This window comes from Pituophis catenifer, unplaced genomic scaffold (assembly GCF_029215685.1).
Source record: "Pituophis catenifer annectens isolate HBS135680 unplaced genomic scaffold, rPitCat1.0.hap2 SCAF_9, whole genome shotgun sequence".
NCBI lineage: Eukaryota > Metazoa > Chordata > Lepidosauria > Squamata > Colubridae > Pituophis > Pituophis catenifer.
Window position 1 is genome coordinate 18,466,786 of NW_027256889.1, and position 19,637 is coordinate 18,486,422.

Sequence of the window (19,637 nt, forward strand, 5' to 3'; positions counted from 1 at the left end):
CAACGCTGTCTAATGTCTATGTATATTAACCCCTGTAGTGTGGCTGCAGTGTTATTTATCCTTATTATCTTTTTTATTCTCCCTTTTACTGATATTGTTCTGTTGCTTTGTATGTATACTGAGTGTTTCTGTACCGGAGACAAACTCCTTAAGGGTCTAATCACACTTGGTCAAATAAAGTATTCCATTCCATTCTATATACCCGTGATGGCGAACCTATGGCATATCTGTGGGCACGCGAGCGTTGCCCTAGCTCAGCTCCAGCACGCATGCGTGCGCCGGCCACCTGATTTTCAGCCCTTCCAGGCCCACCGGAAGTCAGGAAATAGGCTGTTTCCGGCCTCTGAAGGGCCTCCGGGGGAGAGGCAGTTTTGGCCCTCCCCAGGCTTCTAGAAAGCCTCTGGAGCCTGGGAAGGGCAAAAATGGCCAACCGGAAGTCAGGTAACGGGCCATTTCCAGCCTCTGGAGGGCCTCCATAGGGGTGGGGAAGGCTGTTTTCACTCTCCCCAGGCTTCAAGAAAGTCTCTGGAGCCTGAGGAGGGCGAAAAATGGGCCTACCAGGCCCACCGGGCCATTGCGTGCCAAAAGCAGGGGGAGTGTGGGGAGGTCACGCGCACATGTGTGGAGTGGGGGGGTGGGGCACATTGAATTATGGGTGTGGGCATGCACATGTGCAAACCCTCTGCGCTCCCCCCACTTTTGGCATGCGATGGCAAAAAGGTTAGCCATCACTGCTATATACTGCTATACATAAAAAACAGAGGTCCCTCTATGTGTTTACTAAGAGCAACAGAGCCCCTCCCCCCCACTTTGCCAACAGCCTCTTCAAAGATAGCTTGGAAAGGGGTATCCAGGTACTGCTGCAGCTGTCAATCTCCCCCACCCCTTCCCCATACTTGGGAAGAACAATCTAGCAAAAACAACATGGGTATCAGTTCAAAATCTTTAAGGCTAGTCTGTCATAGCAATTAGGAACTGTAGAAGCATTTCCTGCCTTCTTTTATTGCCCCCAAAAGTGTTCGGGGCCCTGTTTCCTGGTTGTATTAACATCTATGGTTATGATTTTTCTCAACTGCTTTATATTTGGGGGGTTTTCATATTGTGTTACATTTGGTTTTAATTGATTTTATGATTGCTGGCTGCTCGGAGTCAATTGTTTGTGATGGGTGGCCATTGAAATGGAATGAATGAATGAACGAATGAACTTGTGAGTTAATCAAGAAAAAAAATCTCTTTCAATGTCTCGATTCTGGGCAGCTCACAAAATCCAACCGCAGTATTAAAGCTATCAAAAACGTGAAAGAAGTAAGGACAACCTGGAATATAAACAGCCATGGCAATGCTGTTAACTCAAGACAAGGGCACCATTAACACACCAACCCCAGTCCAGGGATCAAAGCCAGATCTTAACAGCTTTCCAGAACCCCAGAAAAGGGGGCTGCCTAGATATCTCTCTAGGGATGCTATTCTAGAGGGTGGCAGCTGCAATAGAAAAGGCACACTTCCTCGGTCTCACAAGCAGGGGTGAAATCCAGCAGGTTCTGACAGGTTCGGGAGAACCGGTAGCGGAAATTTTGAGTAGTTCGGAGAGCCGGCAAATACCACCTCTGGCTGGCTGCGCAGCCTTCCCAAGCTCTGTTTTCTCTGGCAGAGGGTTGCAGGAGGCCATTGCAGCCAAAAATGGAGCTCGGGAGCTCATTTTCACTGGCAGAGCGCTTGGGCCACCACAGACACACCCACTTTCATGATGTTGAGCTGGCTACCCTCACCCCAGCCACACCCACCCCACCCCCCAAGGTCAAACACAACCCTGATGCGGCCCTCAGTGAAATTGAGTTTGACACAGGGGTGAAATCCTCCCGGTTCGGACCGAATCAGGCGATCCGGTAGCGATTGTGGCACGTGGTTCGGAGAACCGGTAGCGATGGCAGCGCGAGGCTCTGCCCATCTACCCGGGTGTTGTTACTTCCTGGTTTTAACCAGGAAGTAATGTGTTTTTTACTGCACGCACATGTGACATGCATGCACGCAAGCGAAGCGAGCACACGCACATGGCACATGCACTTCCGAACCGGTAAGGAAGGTAAGTAGATTTCACCCCTGGTTTGACACCCCTAGTCTACACATTCTGGCTAATGGACTTCACAAGGATTTCCCAGCATGAAGCAGCAGCATGAATACTGAAAATTTAAAAGTGATTTCTCATGAATCACTAGTTTAACGTGATGTAACAGGGATATGGTTTGGGTTTTTTTTAAACCAACCGCTCGAGTTTAGTTCAGCAATATATTTAAAATACTGCCTTAACTTTTTTTTTTTTTTAATGTTTTAAATGGGTTTGTTATTGTTCTTAAATTACGGGGCCAAATTTATATATATTTTTTTAATACTATTTTAATGTTTGCAATTTATGTTTTTCGGCTGTACTTCGGCTGAGTCCTCAGGGAGTCCTCAGGGAGAAGGGCGGTATATAAATTGGAAAATAAATAAAATAAATAAAATAAATAAAATAAATAAAAGTAAGTTTTAGCTTCTGGAGTGAGATGGTTAAATTCAGGAAAGAAACGTCCAAACAATAGAGAAAAGATAGAAATCAAATGATTTCAGAGGAGGAATGAACATGAACAGTCAAATCCATGATGATTTCTTTTTAGCATTAGCCATTGCAAGTTACCTTTCCATTTCTTTAAATTAGCACCCATGCTGATTTCTCAGTAGGAAAAGATGCAGGATGAGAAGAGGACAAGTGTGTTTATTAGCATCTACTGCAAAGACAAAAAAAGATTAGATGCAGATGATCAGGCTGATCCTGAGGAAGGGTAAATGCATCATCAGTCTGGAGTCTCCACACCACCATAAAAGACCCAAGTTCAGCCCACTTGAGGTCTGTTGATTCTTATCAATGCAATTTGCCTTGACAGTTAATAGATCAGATTCTTGCATATAGGGAGCATGGTAGTGCTTTCGACCTTTATCCTCGCTCTTGGTTTCTTGCATCTGAAATTGACAGTTGCAGTGGGGCTGCAATCCTGGATTGGGGCTGAAACAGAGGTGGTATTCAGCAGGTTCTGACCAGTTCTGGAGAACCGGTATCGGAAATTTGAAGTAGTTCGGAGAACTGGTAAATACCACCTCTGACTGGCCCCGCCCCCATCTATTCTCTGCATCCCGAGTCCCAGCTGATTGGGAGGAAATGGGGATTTTGCAGTATCCTTCCCCTGGAATGGGGTGGGAATGGAGCAATGATGGGTTCCTCCCAGTTCGGTCCAGTTCGGCCGAGACGGTAGTGGTGACGATATAATGTCACCGAACCGGTTCTCCCCCCCCGCCCTCCCACGTTATTCTTACCTTTTATTTGGTCCCACCCCCAATCTATTGCTGCCTCCTGAGTCCCAGCTGATGACTAGAGGGAAAAAAACTGTTTAAACTCTTGCCGCGGGGCTTCAAAGGGCCGTCCTACAGCTGATCAGTGTTAAAAGCAAACAAATGAGTCGGGTCGTAAGTGCAAGGACTGGTCGTAAGTGCGAGGGCCTTCCAGAAATGACTCTGACCAGCTAGCCATGCCCACCTAGTCACATGACCTCCAAGCCACACCCACAAAATAAGCCACGCCCACAGAACCGGTAGTACAAAAATTTAGAACCCACCCCTGGAATGGAGATTTTACAGTATCCTTCCCCTGCCACACCCACCAAGCCACACCTACAGAACCGGTAGTAAAAATTTTTGAATCCCACCACTGGGCTGAAAGGCAAAAGCAGAAGCAGTATGCTCCCTCCCATATTTGGGTAGACCAAGTTGCCCTGATAGGCCGGTCTCACTGGAAAAAACACGTAAGCTCTCCCCTGGTATAGCCGACAAAGAGAGGAGTGTCTGTGGTTAGAGGTTAATACATCCACCTAATATGCAAGCAGCCCAGGTTCGAATCCCAGAAGGTTATGGCTAGCTAATAAGAGCTAAATAGCTTGAAATAGATCTATACTAGTCTCCCTTTATTTCTTTGTCAAGTAAATATAAATTCAACACAAAAATAGTTTGTCTCGAAAGCGACTGCCTGCAAAGGCTCCTGGATTGGGGCTGAAAGACGAAAGCGGAAACAGAATGCTCAGAATATTTGGGTAGACCAGGTTGCCCTGATAGACCAGTCTCACTGGGGAAAAAACACTTGCAGTGGGAAAGTTGCAAATGTTGATCACATGACCCCAGGGCCGGTTGTCAAGCACCCAAATTTTGGTCACCTGACCATGAGGATACTTTGATAGTCGTAAGTGCAAGGATCGATAATATCTATGCAGATTCTCAGTCCTCCAGTCCTCAGTCACATTTTGTTGTGGTCCGCCAGCAGCCTGCGGAGCTAGCAGCGGAGTCGGATAGTGAGGAGGCTGGAGAGGAACATGGGCCAGTCCTGGAGTCTGGGGAAGGCCCGGATGAGGGCTCTGCATTGGAGGCAGAGATGGGGCCAGGGCCATCTGGGAATGATGCGCGGACTCCGGAGACCCCAGAGTCAGACAGCAGAGAGGCAGAGGAACAGGAGGAGCCTGTTCTTAGTGCACGCATGCACAGAGCTGCCAGAAGGCAAGAACAGTTAAAACTAAAGGGACGACTTGGGAGTAAGGCCAGGAGATGATTGGGCCCCCTCCCATAAGGCTTAAAATAGAAATAAAGGCACTTGGGCTTTTTGCAGGAAAGCAACGTTGCTCACTCAGTTTCCAGTCGGCATCTCTTGTTTGTTTCTGAACTTTGTGGGGCTTTGCCAAGTAAGGCCTTTGGCAAAGAAGATAAAGGTTGGTGATTATCCCGAAGGACTTCTTCCGAAGGACTTGTTTTGCAACTAATTGGGACTCAGCTGGGAATGAACGTAATTCTCAGCTGTTACAATAAAATAGATTTGTTTGGGACTAATTGTGTCTTGTAATGACTCAGTAAGCCTAGGTCACAACACGGTTGTCTCAAAGGAGCTTTCTCAAATGGCAACTGGATTAGGTTTTTTTCCTTGGGAATGAAGATGTTTTGTTTCTCATTCAAGAAGCTTCATCACTGATGAGAAGCAAAACGACTCCTTCCTCAAGGAAACACCGTAATCCTTTTGAGAAAGCACCTTTGATTAGAAGTCAATTTTTCAATGCTGCTGTAACTTTGAACGGTCCCCTCTAAACAAATGATTGTAAGTCAAGGACTATCTGTACTTCTATTCCTGTTGCTCCTTATTGCTACCATGCAAGCTAGCAAATCCAAGCTGCAAAAATCCTGAGAATCACTAGCAAGCCATTTAGATTTTTGTGGCAGAGATCCAATAGTCCCAGGTCCAAGACATTGAAGAACCTGTAGAAGAAGGCTAGGCTTCTTTCCCTTGAACCAAGTCAATGATTTGAATCTTCCCCTTTGACTTCTTCTCAACAGTTCTGACATTTTGGGCTCTCTGATCAGCCAGGGATTTTGTCTTAGTCCGTAACACCATTTATTATAACAAGAAGTAATTTGTACTTGGGAACATTTCAAGCCTTTTACAAATGAGCGGTTATTGTTGCTGCTGCCACCGCTGTGGCTCCCATAGCAACCTCCCATTCTTTTTATTTCAGAAGGCTGCAGAGTAATAATTACTACACCATTTTCATTCATGCCGTGTGTGTTCAGAAGATGCAGAGGTAGTAGGCATGGCTGGGTTTTATCTGGCTCAAAAGAACAGCCGTGGCTGAAGAAACCAAGAACAATTCTAGCTCAGTTCAATAACAGTTTCTTTCCCAATCTTGGGAACTTCAACAAGACTAGACTTCAACTCCCAGGATTCCCAACCAACTCTCCTAATGAAGAAGTGTATATTGTTCGCATTATTTTTTGTTGTAAGCCGCCCAGAGTCCTCAGGGAGTTGGAAATGCGACAAATAAATAAATAAATAAATAAATAAGTGTGTTTCTCAATTTTGGCTACTTTAAGGTGTGTGGACTTCAGCTCTCAGAATTCCCCAGCCAGCCATGCTGCTTTAGCACTAACCTAATTTCTATGGGTTTTCTTGGTTGCTCTTCTAAATTGATCCAAGTTATTATAATGGGCTTTCATCACTGCAGATAGTGGTAGACCACCAAGAGTCTTTTGGAAATACGAGAGTACCAGGGATGAAATTCAGCAGGTTCTGACAGGTTCTGGAGAACCGTAGCAGAAATTTTGAGTAGTTGGGAGAACCGGCAAATACCACCTCTGGCTGGCCCCAGAGTGGGGTGGGAATGGGGATTTTGCAATATCCTTCCCCCAGGAGTGGGGAGGGAATGGGGATTTTGCAGTATCCTTCCCCCAGGAGTGGGGAGGGAATGGAGATTTTGCGGTATCCTTCCCCTGGAGTGGAGTGGGAATGGAGATTTTGCAATATCCTTCCCCTGCCACGCCCACCAAGCCACACCACACCACGCCCACCAAGCCACGCTCACAGAACCGGTAGTAAAAAAATGTTGAATTCCACCACTGGAGAGTACAGATATCTCATGAACATTTATATCCCACATTTCTTCTGACAGCTCAGGGCATATATGAACATTCTCAATTATGGCAGTTTTCACACACAACCGTTTTATGAGGCGGGCTGGACTCTAACATATTGACCACATCCAAGGTTGTGCTTAATTATGGTTTGCTGAGGGTCAGTCATTGAACGATAAAGTAATTATACTGTTAGAGCTTTCTGCAACCTGATATGTCAGAACAAAACGGCCCATATGGTAGCTTAACACGATACAAAAGACATGAGTTTATCAAAATTCCTCTAACGAAGGCTATTGATGGAAATGTCATTTGGCTATTGATGGAGATTTCCACAAGGTAGAACCACGTGTGATAAAAGTTTCAAGAGATTAAATTCTAAAGGGATCCAACTTGCTTTCTTGCAGCCAGTTCAACCAAGCTTAGAGAACACCAAGGTCTCCAGAGTTCAACCCTGAGCTGAAGATATTCTCTTCTACTGGATCTAATTTTTTGAAGGTATTCAGGGGTATCTGCCAGGTGGGGCTGAAGAGGAGAGCCATAACTGTGCAATTAAAGCTTTGCCTTTATCATGCATGTAAAAATAGGGCAGATCTTCATTTCTCCATTAAAGTAAGTTATTTAGAAGCTGTTTCCATTTTAAAATTTGAATTGATTGTTCTATCAGGAAATTTCTCTTTAGTTCTAAGTTGCTTCTCTCCTTGATTAGTTTCCACCCATTGCTTCTTGTCCTGCCCTGAGGTGCTTTGGAGAATAGGTGGACTCCCTCTTCTTTGTGGCAGCCTCTGAGATATCTCTTCTTTCCTTCCGCCTTTCCCATAAAGATATGCCTCCCTCCCCTGCTTTCCACACAAAAAACATACAAATGGGTGCTTCCTAAGAAAGAATGAAAGAGAAAAGGAGAAAAAAGAGAAAGAAGAAAGAATGGAGAAAGAGGAAGGAGGGAAGGGAAGAAGAGAAGAGAAGAGAAGAGAAGAGAAGAGAAGAGAAGAGAAGAGAAGAGAAGATGTAAGCAGAAGGAAATGCACCCAACTCCAGTGGTTAAAAGCAGGGATGGGCTTCAAAAATTTTAGCAAGGAGTTCTCTGTCTGGTTGCTGGGTGGGCATGACCATGGTGGGCATGGCCTAGTCAGCACCACAGTGGGGGGGGGCATTTTTGCCCTCCCCGGGTTCCGGAGACCTTCCTCAAGCCTTTGGGAATGCGAAAACGGCCTCCCCGGGCTTTGGAGGCCCTCTGGAGGCTGGAAACAGTCTTGTTTCCCGAACTTCCAGTAGGCCCGTTTTTCACCCTCAAAGCCTCTGCGCGCGCCCTGCACTTACCTGCATTCAAAACAGGCCGCGTGGGGACTCCTGGGAGGGATGGGGCAGGGTGGGTGGGGCCAGCCAGGAATGGGATTTGTGGGTTCTCTGAACAGCACAGAATCTTAACTAGGGGTTCTCCTGAACCCCTGCGAACCCCCAGCAACCCACCCCTGGAGGGGGTGAAGAAGAGGGCCATAACTGTGCAATTAAAGCTTTGCCCTTATCATGCATGTAAAAATAGGGCAGGTCTTCATTTCTCCATTAAGGTAAAAGGCCTGGTGGCTCAGCAGACTGATACCATTGTGATTAACACCAGCCGTCTGCAATTACTGTAAGTTCGAATCTCGCCAGGCTCAAGGTTGACTCAGCCTTCCATCCTTTCTAGGGTAGGTAAATTGAGGACCCAGTTTGTGGGGGCAATAAGCTGACTTTGTATAAATATACAAAAGTATGAAGGCTATTGCTTAACGCATTGTAAGCCGCCCTGAGTCTCCGGAGAAGGGCGGCATATAAACCAAATTTTTTTTTTTTTAAAAAAGTAAGTTATTTAGGAGCCATTTCAAATTGAAAATTTGAACTGGGTGACAATAACAATATTCGCCTTTAACAAGAAGCTCATGATTCAGATAAACACATCTCTTGCTTGGATAGAGATGCAACTATGTGGAACTCTATAGTTTATGGGTTCAAAAGAAAGGGGTACCTTTCCTGTCCCATTTTTATTCACATGAGCCTTGCAGAGAGATGACCCTCAGATAGGAAACTACAAATTCTGAAATAGCTCTAGGAACACCATCATTTGAGAGAATGGGAGATTTAATTGTTTCCATAGACAACATTCACTTCCCAGGCTTTTGAGCAATTTATACGAAAATGGATAGCCATCACAGCGATGGCCTTAAGCAAAAAATCTGCCACACTTCAGAAGGATAAGTGCAGGAACTAGAGAGTTTATGATAAATGAAAGACCATTAAAGATCACTTAGGTTTCTACTCGGTTGCCCACACAAACACACAGAAAATGGAATAAGACAGAAAAGGATGACACAGTCAAAGAATATTAAGGAACAGTTCTAGAAGAACTTGAACACTGACATTCTTCAATGTCCACCTGACCAGATCCCACCATCTCTTCCAAATGCTTGTTTCTGTATTTTCTTACACCAAGACTGAAATCTACGACGGCTCTGGAAGCTGGCATTTCCATTCCCTCAGCAGACCCAATGTTATTTTTGAAGACCAGTAGTAAAACCAGGGGTGGGCTGCTGGGGGTTCGCAGGGCTTCAGGAGAACCTCTAGTTAAGATTCTGTGCAATTCAGAGAACCCCCAAATCCCACTCCTGGCTGGCCCCACTCCACCCCTCCCAGGAGTTCCCACGTGGCCTGTTTTGGATGCAGGGAAGTGCAGGGCATGCGTGGAGGCTCAGGGAGGGTGAAAAATGGGCCTACTGGAAGTTCAGGAAGGCCTCTGGAGCCTGGAGAGGCTGTTTTCGCCTTCCCGGAGGCTCAAGAAAAGCCTCCGGAGCCCGGGGAGGCAAAACTCCCCCACCCCCCATCATGGTGCAGGAGGCAGACTAGGCCACACCCACCATGGCCATGCCCACCCAACAACTGGACAGAGAACCTCTTGCTAAAATTTTTGAAGCCCACCCCTGCTTATAACCACTGGAGTTGGGTGCATTTCCCTCTGCTTACATCTTCTCTTCTCTTCTCTTCTCTTCTCTTCTCTTCTCTTCTCTTCTCCCCTCCCCTCCCCTCCCCTCCCCCCTTCCCCCTTCTCCCTTCTCCCTTCTCCCTTCCCCTTTCTCATTTTATCTTTCATTCTTTCTTAGGAAGCACCCATTTGTATGTACCCACCTCTCACAGTTAGAAAAAGACTTTTCCTACCTAGGAGAACACTGTCTTGCCACCACTCCTGACTTTTCTTTAGATGGGTAATGTAAGTATTGTGGTACTACAGAATATTAGAAACCTGCTAAAACTGTTAATCTTTCCAGGCTCAAATACAATAAGATAAACCAAACTAACCAAATTGAAGTTCGTAGTGAAGTCCAGGGAGAAAACTGGAGCTCAGTGGTTACCAAAGCTTGAAAAATCTTCAAGGAAGAAGCCAATGCTTGGGACTTGCTAGAAATTATAAGTCATTATTTTCACCTGCTGGAGTCCCATCCTAACCCAGCTGCTAGCTTTTATTCCTCTCTTAAGTACTGCAGATCAGTTATTCTCAAGGAGCCCTCCCTCAAGTAAGGGAGCAAGTAAGGGTACTTGCTCCCTTACTTCCAAATATTGATGAAGCTTCAGGATAACTCCAGTTCTGAACTATTTAGTTTGGAAAGGTTTTGCTGCCATGATTCTATGTTTGTTTCCGGATCTGAATATGGTGCACATTCCGATAATTTGACATCCTATTTTCAGGTCTATGTAAATATCCTAATCCATGGAAACCTGAATTAACCAAGTATCTGAGTTTGCACAACACATTTATCCATGGTTTGTTCAGTTAACACAGTTTCTAGGTTCAGAAAACACATTGAACCATGAACTGGCCACAAATGTGGGTTTGCAGAATATACTGAGACACAATCGCGCGGGGGGGGGGGGGGGGGGGAGCTTATCAAAATGAAAACTAGGCAAACCTGGTGTGTTGTGTGACTGCAACTATTATGCTACTAACTACTAGATCATCACATATTAGCCATGTGTGTTGTATAAACTCAGCATATGACTCAAGGGTGGATCGTCTTGAGTATCAAGTCTCTGCATTAGGGTACATCTGGCTAAAATTCCTGCAGATGGTGAAGAAATGCAAGCAAAGAAGGCCCTTGGTGGTATCTGCACCAATTTAGCTTAACCATCAGGAATCAACAATATGTTCACTGTTGTGAGTTTTGCTAATCAATGTGTGTAGTTTGAACTGAAGCTTGCATTCCAGCATGCATGTTTTTAGGTCTCAAAAGCTCCATGTATCAGAAGTTTTCCATCCAGGTCTATAGAGATTATAGTCAGAAAAAACACTTACCGTATTTTTCGGAGTATAAGACGCACCTACCTTTTTTGGTGAGGAAAAGAAGAAAAAGAAATCTCCCTCTGCCTCTGAGCAATTTTGCCTCCTTACAGCAAACAGCCTGCTTTACTTTCAGTTTCGTTTTCAGCATAGCTTGATTAGCACAAGGGGAAGAAAAAATCTGCTGCAGCAATTTACCTCCTTGCAGCAAGCAGCAAAGGCCCAGGCAAAACAGCTGAGAGCAAAACAGCTGAGAGTTGGGAGGCCGATCCAATCAACTTGTGCTAATTAGGCTGTGCTGAAGCTGAAAGGAGCTGGTTTTTTTTCTTGCTGTTTGCTGCAAGGAGGTAACTGCTTGGAAGCAGAGGCCAAAGGGTAGGGGCCGATGGGTGGGCAGGGCTACATTCGGTGTATAAGACGCACCTAAATTTTCACCCCCTTTTAGGGGGGAAAAAGGTGCGTTTTATACTCCGAAAAATACGGTACTTACGTCCTCTAAGAAGTTCTGTGAAATCCAACTGGACTGTTGCATTGGATAAGAAGGTGTGGTTTTTTTGGCCATATCAAGTCTTTTGTGTTATGCATCTTAATCAGTGCTGACTTGTTCTGGAGGTCTTATTCCCAACTCCATCCTTAGTGAGTATAGGAAGAAGGAACGGGCAGCTGATAAGTACCAGTTACTATACTAAATGAAAGCCAATATAATTTGGCCATCAAAAGCTGCTGACCAAGCATTCTATGATATAGGTCCATGGTGGCGAACCTATGGCATATGTGCCAGAGGTGGCATGCAGCGCCCTCTCTGATGGCACGTGAACCATCGCCCCAGTTCAGCTCTGCTGCACATGTGCGCGCGCCTCCTGCTGGCCAGCTGGTCTTTGGGTCTCTGCCATGCATGCATGGGGGGTAGGGCATGTGCAGGGGCCACACGTGTATGCATGGGGGGCCGTGCATGGGGGGCAGGGCACGCAGGGTGCATGCAGGAGGCCGCACACATATGCACGGGGAGGCGCATGCAGGGGCCCTCACACATACGTGGTGGGCAGGGCACATGTGTGGGAGCCGCGCACACATTGCATTTTGGGCTTTCTGCACTCGGTCCGGAAAAGGTTAGTCATCACTGATATAGGTGATCCTTGATTTACAACCACAATTGAGCCCCAAATTTCTGTTGCTAAGTGAGATATTTGTTAAGTGAGTTTTGCCTCATTTGATGACCTTTCTTGCCACAGTTATTAAGCGAATCACTGCGGTTGTTAAGTTAGTAACATGCAGGGGTGAAATGCTCTTGGTTCGGACCGGATCGCCCAATCCGGTAGCGATGGCGGCGGGTGGTTCGGAGAACCAGTAGCAAAAATCCCTGTGCCCCCCCACCATGCCCAGCTGAGCCACAGGATCTTCAGAGGCTTTTTTTTTTACTTTCAAAAGCATTTTTTCTACAACCTCTTCCGATGAAAAAATGCTTTTAAAAGTAAAAAAAAAAAAGCCTCTGATGATCGCGCGGCTCAGCTGGGATCATCAGAGGCTTTTCAAAGCATTTTTTTCTGCAGCCTCTTGGCCGAAGAGGTGGTAAAAAAAATGCTTTGAAAAGTCTCTGACGATCCCAGCTGAGTTGCATGATCAGCAGAGGCTTTTCAAAGCATTAGAAAAAATGCTTTGAAAAGTTAAAAAAAAAAAAGTTGGCCACACCCACCCCAGTCAAATAACACCCCCCACCAAGCCACGCCCACAGAACCGGTAGTAACAAATTTTACATTTCACCCCTGGTAACATGGTTGTTAACTGAACCTGGCTTCCCCATTGAAGGTTTCAAAAGATGATCATATGACCTCAGGACACTGCAGCCGTCATAAATTTGACTCGGTTGCCAAGCATCTGCATTTTGACGTGCCCATGGGGATGTTGCAATGGTCGTTAAGTGTGAAAGATGGCCATAAGTCACTGTTTTTCACTGGCATTATAACTTTGAAGGGTCACTAAATGAACCACCTGTATTTTGAACCAGTGTTGCTTACTTCAAGGCCTGTTCACATTCTATCAAAAAAAAAAAAAAAAAAGGTCTCTTGATACCATAAACTCAAATTTCAGTCGCAATATTTAGATTTTATTGGTCCCTAACTTGGCTTTCCCCAACAGCTGTTACAGCCAGAAGGTGCGGATTTATTTGTAACAAACAACATCTGGATAATGTGATACTGCATCTCTGAGCCTCTATGGCTTTACGACTGATAGCAGCAGTGAAACATTAATCATTTCAAAAATCTTCTCCCCATGCCTTACATTCAACATGGGCATAAGCCAATGATTTTGGGCAGAATTCTTTCCCCCTCAGGCAGGAGGGATTCCGGTGACTTGATTCATACATTGCACAAGCTGAAATGAAGCCTGCTTGTCTGCGGCAGAGAGAGCTGTATAAGTCCAGCCACCGTATTTCACAGACCATGATTTATGGTTTAACTTGTTCTGCATGTCCAAACAATTATGGCTTATGCGGCAAACTACCACTGAGAAGAGGAAGAGGACTGTATATAATTTTCCCAGCAAATCTCTCTCTCCCTTTCCCTCCCTCTCCCTCCTTTCTCTCTTCCAAGTTTATGGTTAAAAACTTTGTGCGAATGCCGGTAAAAGAGCACTAAATGAAATCTTTGTGTTGAAATTAAAACAAAAAAAGAAAATCCCCCAGACATTTATACTTTAGCTCACAAAAGTCTTTCTGGGTTTATATATTAATTTCGCAGCAAACAATCACCAGGGAGTGTTGGTGGCTCTTAATAATTGATGGTTTTATTAATTCACAGGCAGTATTTTGAATAACATTAAAATCCCAAAGCTGCATCCAGGATGAAGCAATGAATATAATCATCCCTGAACAAGGAGCAGAATTTGGGGCCTGCAGCTCCACATCTGGGTAGCTCTGATTGGTTGCTTCCACTGTACATATAGTCCTCAACTTACAACAGTTCATTTAGTTACAACGGCACTGAAAAAAGGGATTTACGGCCGTTTTTCACCCTTATGACCTTTGTAGCAGTATCCCCATGATCATGTGATCGAAATTCAGATGCTTGGCAACACGGTTCATACTTATGACCGTTTCAGTGTCCCAAGGTCATGCAATCCCCTTCTGCGACCTTTTGACAAGCAAAACCAATAGGGAAGCCAGATTCACTTAACAACCGGGTTACTAACTTATCAACTGCGAGTGATTCACTTAACAACTGTGGCAAGAAAGGTCGTAAAATGGGGCAAAACTCACTTAACAAACATCTCGCTTAACAACAGAAATTTGGGGCTCAATTGTGGTCATAAGTCGAGGACCACCTTTACCTGTACAAGGTTAATAGAAAGGTCCCAGATAACAGTGGCCGGCTTCTGGTGTCCCTGCATTTTCAAGGAGGAGGGGGGTGAGTGACACTTGCCGCTAATACAGGTAGTCCTCAACCTGCGGCCACAATTGAGGTCAGAATTTCCACTGCTTAGCAAGGGGGTTATTAAGTGAGTCACATCCTTCTTGGCATGGCTGTTAAGTGAATCATGCAGGACATTAAGTGAATCTAGCTTCCCCTATTGAATTTACTTTTGGAAGGTCATAAATGACAATCACATTGAACCTGGGATGATGCATCTGGGGTTAAAAACTTGCCAATTGAAAAGCACCCAAATTTCAATCATGTACCATGGGGATGCTGCAATGGTCATATGAGGCTGGTCCAGTAGTGGGATTCAAATCCCATTGCTACCGGTTCGCTTGTGGGCGTGCTCATGCTTGCAATGCTTCCAGTCTCTGGAGGGCTTCCGGAGCCCGGGGGAAGGAGGTTTTCGCCCTCCCGGAGGGTTGAGTAAAGCCTCTGGAACCTGGGGAGGTTGAAAACGCCCCCCCCGATGGTGCAGGAGGCCGAGTAGGCCACACCCCTGTGGCTACGGCCACCCAGCAACCGGTCAGAGAACCAGTTGCTAAAATTTTCAATCCCACCCCTGGAGGGATTTAAATGGAAACTGTTGGTACCATCCAAGCTGTTGCCCACCTGGGTCTCCCAGAACACTGGTCTACAAATTTTGGGAAATTATCAACCTCTGAGATAAACTGTGTTAATTTTACATATTTTGATTAGATGAATTAGAAGGCAGATGATAAAGATACTGTTTTTTTTTTTTTAATTTGATTTATATGCTGCCCTTTTCCGGAGACTTAGGGCGGCTTACAATGCGTTAAGCATTCATACTTTTGTACTTCATACTTTTGTATATTTATACAAAGTCAGCTTATTGCCCCCACAAACTGGGTCCTCAATTTACCTACCTTAGAAAGGATGGAAGGCTGAGTCAACCTTGAGCCTGGTGAGATTCGAACTTACAGTAATTGCAGACAGCTGGTGTTAATCACAATGCTATCAGTCTGCTGAGCCACCACTGGTTGGCTGAAGTTTTCAAGATATTTCACAATAAAGATTTATACCCAGGTGGTATGTTTGCCTACAAGGGAGGAGGTGTCTAATGATCCCGATGCATCAGAACTTCTCAACTAAGTATGGTAAAACAATGAAAATGGCACCACATGGTAGTGTATAAATTTATCTTCGCTCTGAGAGCAGCAAAGCAGATGACTTGTGAAAAACACATGGAAAATTTGCTTAGGTCCTATAAAGCACTTGGTACAAACATGTACAAACATGTTTGTACCAAGTGCAAAAACATGTACAAACATGGAGGGGCCCAGTGGCTCAGTGGCTAAGACATTAAGCTTGTTGATCAAAAGGTCAGCAGTTCAGCGGTTCGAATCCCTAGTGCCGCGTAACAGGGTGAGCTCCCACCTAGCAGTTCGAAAGCACGTAGAAAAATAGGGACCCCTTTGGTGGGAAGGTAACAGTGTTCTGTGCGCCTTTGGCATTGAGACATGCCGGCCACATGACCATGGAGATGTCTTCGGACAGCATTGGCTCTTCAGCTTTGAAACAGAGATGAGCACCGCCCCCTAGAGTCAGGAACTAGCACATATATGCGAGGGGAACTTTTACCTTTACCTTACAAACATGTCACTGAAAATTCACTTCTTACACTCGCATTTAGACTATTTCCCTTTGAACTGTGGGGCAGTGAGTGATGAGCATGGGGAGGGATTCCACCACGATGTTGCAGGCATGGAGAAAAAGATACCAAGGGGAATGGAGTCTGTCCATGCTTGCTGATTACTGCTGGAATCTCCCCAGGGATGATCCTACTGCAGCTCACAAGAGAAAAGCCAAAAAGCACAGTTTAGATACTGAATGAAGATGGAACCTTGTAGTTTAATCTGATGTTAGAGCTTGTCAGTTTGTCATGCAAAAAGCATGAAAATGTTACATGAAAAACCAATAAATGAATGGAAAGTCATGTTATTGGTATCAATAAAAAGATAAATTTATGATGATTGGCGTGGCACCGTTCTCATTGCTGTATCACATTTTGCAGAAAAGGTATGGAGCATAATCACACATTCTTCTCATAATCTTGAATTATTTTGATGCAATTTTGACCTGAAGGCTGGATCTTGGAAACTGCAGCCAATTAATACTCAGGACTTAATTTTCCTTTTATTAGTGACCCAATTCTGGTAAAATTAAGCTACTTTCGTTTCCGAGGCTTTCTCCTTGTAGACCAGTGTAAGCGATGCTCTGAGGAATATTTTCTGGAATTCTTCTCGGCAGCTTCTGGTTGAGTTTGGTTTACGGTATCATCAAGCTTGGTGCTTTGCTTCTCATCTCACATCCAATATTTGTCTGGTTTTTGCAAGGTTACCTTGCTGACACAAACACAATCCCAAACTCCTTTACACAATTTATTTCCAATATTCTGTTATTGATGAAAGAATGAAAAACAACATAATGCGTTGGGAAAAGAATGAAAGACGACTGATGTATTTCTAATTCATAGGTCAAAACCATCACAGAACATGGAAGATGCATTAAAAAAACATGCAAAACCACAAATCCTCCGTTTTTGTTTTTATTTGGTTTATTTTCTTTAGCAGGGAATATCTTGGGAAGCAACCTGATTTTTCAAGCACCATAGAACTGAGAGAGGGAAATGGCAGCCCCATTGATCCCCCAGTAATGGAAAACACACCGTTAAACGTTTTTTTTTCTATCTGCCTCCCTTGCCAATAAGGAACATTAAGTGAATTGTTACACCTCATCTTTTTGATAATATCTTCCTTCTCCACTCAGTGCAAGGAGGCTGTTAAAACCAGGAAATGAAAGGGCATCCTTGTCTGTCCTTGTTGTTAAGGCTTGCGCGTGGAAGCACATGTCAAAAGGACCATATTGCTCCCGGGTGGTTTTTTTTTTTAAAAAAAATTTGATTTATATGCCGCCCTTCTCCGGAGACTCAGGGCGGCTTACAATGCATTAAGCAATAGCCTTCATCCTTTTGTATATTTATACAAAGTCAGCTTATTGCCCCCACAAACTGGGTCCTCATTTCACCTACCTTAGAAAGGATGGAAGGCTGAGTCAACCTTGAGCCTTGGAGAGATTCGAACCAGCAGAAATTGCAGGCAGCTGTGTTAATGACAGGGTGCATTAACCACTGTACCATCAAGGCTCTTTTAAGGCAGTTGCTGAGGGGGTTTCTTTGATTAGCACGTTCAATCCATTTTCGGTGGTCCGATAACACTCTAACCCTGCAGCTTGACTCACGCTATTTCACAAGAAGCGATTTACAGCATCTTGTGGTATGACCATGTCATTATGGAACAGACCTCAAGCCTGTCCTCATTAGTAATGACGGTTAGAAACTAGAAAACGCTCTACGTTGTTAGATGGGAAATGAGCAAGATATGAAAAAGGGGTCATTTCACCTTGACATCTTCTCAAGTCCTCTAGTGAAGAATCAGAATAACGGCATTGGAAGGCCATTGGAGGTCTTCCTGTCCAACTATACCAACTATAGGCAGGAAACCTATACCGTTTCAGACAAATGTTGCCCAATCTCTTCTTAAAAACCTCCGATGTTGGAGCATTCACAACTTCTGGAGTTCCATTGATTTAATTGTCAGGAAATTCCTCCTTATTTCTAGATTAGTTCTCTCCTTGATTAGTTTCCATCCATTGCTTTTTTTGTTGTGCTCTTGTCGGGACAATTGATTCAATTTGGGATCCTTTGGTTTGCCAAGTCCTATATTTGTTCTTACTGGTTTAATATTCTCAGCATTTTCCTGGTGTCTCTCTAGTAGAAACTGACCTCTTTTCCCTTCCCCCATATGCTAAGTGATGATCCAGCAACTGCTATTATTTGGGGAAGGAATCTTCACAGCTCTGCAATTTAAAAAGATTTTCAACATACAGAATTCTGCACCCTAGGAGACAAGGGACACATAAAGGAGTCCATAAAGGAGGCAGACCAAAAGCAAGTTTTTTTTTTCCAAAGCCAAAAACAGCGCAGCCAAGTGGGGAAGAGCTCAGGTAGAAAAGAGCTGCGTTCCAAGTCATTGAGTTGCATCTGATTTTAACCACCTTTTCCCCTCGGTTGTTAAGTGAGTCACCGCCATCATTAAGAGAATCACAAGGTTGTTAAATGAATTTAGCCTTTCCCCTTGACTTTGTTTATTGGAAGCTGGGTGGGAAGTTGTAAAGGGTGATCATGTGAACCTGGGATGTTGCAAATCATCATAAATACATGCTGGTTGGTTGCCAAGTGCCTGAATTTTGATTAAGTGACTGTGGGGACACTGCAACACTCATGAGGGTGAGGACTGCTTGTAAGTTACTTTTTTTTTTTAGCACCATTGTAATTTCTAATTGTTGTTAAATGAAAGTTCATAAATCAAGCGCTATTTGTATGCTGCTGAGTGTCACTGATACAGGGGTGAAATGTAAAATGTGTTACTACCTGTTCTGTGGGCGTGGCTTGGTGGGGGAGGGTAATGTGACTGGGTGGGCGTGGCCAACTTTTTTTTTTTAAACTTTTCAAAGCATTTTTTCTAATGCTGTGAAAAGCCTCTGGCGATCAGGCAACTCAGCTGGGATCGTCAGAGACTTTTCAAAGCCGATTTTTACCAACTCTTCGGCCAAGAGGTTGCAGAAAAAAATGCTTTGAAAAGCCTCTGACTATCCCAGCTGAGCTGCGCAATCATCAGAGGCTTTTTTTTTTTACTTTTAAAAGCATTTTTTGTCGGAAGAGGTTGTAGAAAAAATGCTTTTAAAAGTAAAAAAAAAAAGCCTCTGATGATCCTGCAGCTCAGCTGGGCATGGTGGGTGTGTGTGTGTGTGTGTGTGTGTGTGTGTGTGTGTGTGTGTGTGCAGGGATTTTTGCTACTGGTTCTCCGAAACACCCGCCGCCATCACTACTGGATCGGGTGATCCGGTCCGAACCAGGAGCATTTCACCCCTGCTTTCATGTGAAACGGGCAGCTATACAAATATAATGAATGAATAAACTAACCTTATCAGAGTTAACTTTTCTTTTTTCTCTGGTATATTTTACTTCCACTGGGCCTGTACTTACAGGGAGATCATGGCAAGAATTATGCAAGGATTTCTTTATAAGATTTTTGAAAAATGCTAAGTAGCCGAGAGGTACCACATCTTGGAAACCCAGCTATCAAATAATGCTTCACTTAAAACTGGATGGGAAATTCAGAAATAAAAGGAGTCATTTTTCCTTTCTGCTGCTTTGAATTGGTGACCTGGCTCCTGCACAGTCTTATTAAAGATGATTTGCTGAAATACGATAGTTTGTTGGGTCTGTACAATTGTTAAGACAAAAATTGTGGCTTTTGCAAATCTATAATAGCTGGTTTTGCATAACGAGTGTTATTAGCCTCAAGCAAACTGCATCATGGCTGTAAAGGCTTCTGTAAGGTCTACAATTTTTCTTCCAGTCT